The sequence below is a fragment of the Nannospalax galili genome, unplaced genomic scaffold, assembly GCF_000622305.1.
Source record: "Nannospalax galili isolate Female #2095 unplaced genomic scaffold, S.galili_v1.0 scaffold1791, whole genome shotgun sequence".
NCBI classification, from domain to species: domain Eukaryota; kingdom Metazoa; phylum Chordata; class Mammalia; order Rodentia; family Spalacidae; genus Nannospalax; species Nannospalax galili.
In genome coordinates, this window is record NW_008329033.1 from 211,900 (window position 1) to 215,406 (window position 3,507).

General features: G+C 47.0%; 1 pseudogene across 10 annotated transcripts in view; it reads right to left on the bottom strand.

The window, feature by feature from the left end:
- LOC103731723 overlaps nucleotides 1-3,297 on the bottom strand; it is a 39,591-nt pseudogene extending 36,294 nt beyond the window's left edge. For 9 of the 10 annotated variants that reach the window (XR_003849014.1, XR_003849016.1, XR_607155.2 and 6 more), the window contains exon 1: nucleotides 3,082-3,297. The product of XR_003849014.1 is annotated as a THO complex subunit 2 pseudogene, transcript variant X6 (transcript). Of the gene's footprint in view, nucleotides 1-548; nucleotides 925-3,081 lie in introns of those variants that run through there. The other variant, XR_003849012.1, reaches the window with a different exon arrangement.
- Between the last annotated feature and the right edge of the window lie 210 nt (nucleotides 3,298-3,507).

Sequence of the window (3,507 nt, forward strand, 5' to 3'; positions counted from 1 at the left end):
CAGAAGCCTTTCTACCATGTATACCCATACAGAGGGTGATGCTTACAGCTCTGACAAGGGCCCTCCAATAGAAAGTAGAGTCAAGAGAACGACTAGTTTCACTGATTCCAAACAGGCTCTTTTGGTTATTCATGCCCATGGAGCTATCTGGAAAGAGACATGATCCTCTGCATGATTCATTTAGTAGGATATATGGTTGGTTTGGCTCCCTATTACATGTATACCCATACAGAGGGTGATGCTTACAGCTCTGACAAGGGCCCTCCAATAGAAAGTAGAGTCAAGAGAACGACTAGTTTCACTGATTCCAAACAGGCTCTTTTGGTTATTCATGCCCATGGAGCTATCTGGAAAGAGACATGATCCTCTGCATGATTCATTTAGTAGGATATATGGTTGGTTTGGCTCCCTATTACATTCTGCCTTACAGTTGATACTGTTTGCCTTTTAAGCTTATGTATCTGGTACCAACGTCAGATAAAACTAGCTCTTCCCCTTCTCATGACCTACTTGTCCAACAAGAGGACTTTCTAATACTAGTTCATTACCTGGCCAGTAAAGGAGTATTTCTGTAATTCTATCCTCTAAGTCAGGTCCACATATCAGTTCAACAAGCAGCAGCAGCAGCCGGGTGAGTTATCACCCCACATCCCTCAAGGATGAGGGATATGAAGGACTGAAACAGAAAGGAAACTTAAACAAGTTCTTTAGCTTCACTTGCTTTTAGTTAGCTTTAAAAATCACTGATTTTGGAGGTCATTCAGCTAAGCTAAATATCATTCTCACTAGCTCGGTATAGGTAATACCTCTGAAATGTGGGTCATGGTTGTAAGAGTTGTCTTATTATTCTTCAGGGCTATGAAAGCCACTTTTGTTGAAATCAATTCTTAACTTGAGCCTGATCTACAGTTAGATGGGAGACCATCTGATATCACAGAGTCAAAAACACTACCACAGATCATGGTAACAGTATTATTTTCTGAATGCAGAGTCCATGAAGAGCTGTGAAAGCTGATTAGAAAAGGGAAGACCACTGGTTATTTCACCTCCAATCATCTTTTCCCACCTATTTCTTCACTCCCTATCGATCTATAAACCTTATCTTTGGGGAGGTAGAGCAGAGATCTAAGCTTCCCATCTCATCATATTGACCATCCTGTGAATAAACTCTTCTTTGACACAACTTACCTTTTAAGATATTGTCATACTGTGAGGAAAAACACAAGCCCAGTGTCCTATAATTACTAAGCAGCTACACTTTCCAGGTAACACAGAAGTTGTATGACAGAGGGCAAGGAGCTAAAGCCTGAGATGCTGTGAGTTTCATAACTTGGCCTTGTACAAATTGGTCTACTTTGGATGGGGGGAAACTCATCTGCAAAATGAAGGTTTCCACCTTCCCTAAAACCCTAGGACCTAAAGTATTCAAACACTAAAGTAAAATCTGGGCTTTCAAAAATTATCAGCCTTGGGCTTGGGAAATGGCTCAGTGAGTAAAGTCCTCGTTTTGCAAACATGAGGTCCTGAGTTTGGACCCCCAGCACCCAAGTAAAAGACCAGCATAGAGGCAGAAATCGGTAACTCCATAATTTGAGAGCGGATCCTGAGGGCTCATTGGCTAGCCAGCCTAGCCAAAAGTTCAAGCTCCTTGTTCAGGAAAAGATGTACCTTTTTAAAAAAGGTGGAGAGAGGAAGACACTTGATGTTGACTTCTGGCTTAGGCATGTGTTTACGTGGGTAAACACAATCTGCATACAGAAGCATGCATATACTACACATACACACCAAAAAGTATTTTTTAAATTAGCTTCAAACACAATGCTAAATTATACGTTAAAATGATTAGTTTCTTTACTATGCCATGTATTTATGAAATACAGCTTTTGTGTGAATTTGTTCCGTGAAAGTTGATGGTATTACAATTAACTCGAAAAGTATCAGGGTAAAGTCAGTAACTAGTACAAAGTCTGATATTAAACTGTCATCTCAAAATGAAAAATTTCAAACTACAATGCCTTAAAATTAAGACTAACAATAAGGCATCCGCTGTGGTTTACTGGTTTTAGCCCTTTTCTGAGAAGCAAACGAGACACTCACACCCATGTTGGTACCCAAACTAACATTTACCTGTATCCAGCTGTTCTGATGTATAGGTACTTGGTATAGGTTTTGGTTTGTCACATTTATACATACACACACAAACACGACTTACACACATTTTTTAAAAAATTTTTGTTTTTCTTCCAGTGGTGGGAATTAATGCCAGGGTCTACATGCTATAGAGCTGAACTGCATTCCTAGTCTTCTGCTCAATTCCCTAATACCAGAATGCTTCATTCAGCTCACTGTCCTGCTTTCTGTTCTGCTACGTTGTGTGCTTTCTTTCACTTCCATGTGTCTTCTGTTTCACACCCCTAGGTCTTCTCTTGCTGGCACCAAAACAGTACAGTATTTTCAATATTCTAAGCAGCCATGTTTTTAACACGGCATCTTGCCTTAAAGTTTCTTGTGCTGGAGAAAAAAATTAACAAAGTTCCCTGTGTTGATTTAACGCAGCTGATGAAGCGCTGCTATGGTTTATAAACGCCCAAGCCTCTCCACGCAGGTGCTGCATTCCCCGGGGCTAGCGCAGCGGGCAGACCGGGGTGGCAACGCACCCAGAAGGCCCTTCTCCCGGGCTACACAACCTTTTTTCCACCCAGAGCCCCAGAACATTGCCCCATTCCTGCGGCGTGCGGAGTACTGAAACCGTCACCGCAGCGCTTTCTAAGCGCTCCTCCTGGTTTTACTGCGCCCGGAACACAACTGAGGCTCTTTCTCCAGAAACCGCCTATACCTGCGGGACACCTCAGCCTGACAGTCCCCGGTCCTGGGTCGCGCCCGGGCAGGCTCGACCCCTCAGCTGAGCTGTCCCGGTCCGAAGCGCCCAGAAGCCAGCGCCGATGCCTCGGCCACTTCCGGACAGCCCTGGGAAGAGGCGGGAGAGCGGGGCCAGTCCGTGACCCAGGGCTTCGCGGGGTGGACGGCCGGGCTGCGGCCTGACGAGCGCAGCGCAGCCCCCGGCCCACTACGAGTACTCACCCGGCGTTTCACCCAAGGCGGCGCCCGAGCCGCGACCGCCTCTCGCCCTCCTGCCTCAGCCGCCGGGAACCGCCTCCTGGGCCACGGCTCCGGAAGACGTTTCTCAGACAGTGTCCTCACAGGCCGAAGCTCCACTGAGGTGAACCCAGTGAAAGCCGCTTCGGCAGAAACAAGCCTTCTGGGAAAGTTGGCGGGAGCTGCGCAGCTTCGCGCAGGACGTCGCCGAAGGGGCGGGGGAAGCGCTACTTCTGGAGCGTTAGGAAGGGCGGAAGCCGCTTCTCCGCGCGGCTCTGCGCACGCGCGGCCTGGGCCCTCAGCGTCCTGGCGGTTGTTAGGTGGAGCTGGTGCTGGGCAGCCCGAGCACTGTTTCTTGTACCTGCGCGTTAGAAAATACCCTCCTGAGGTCACTGTCCACCCTCGCGGTTT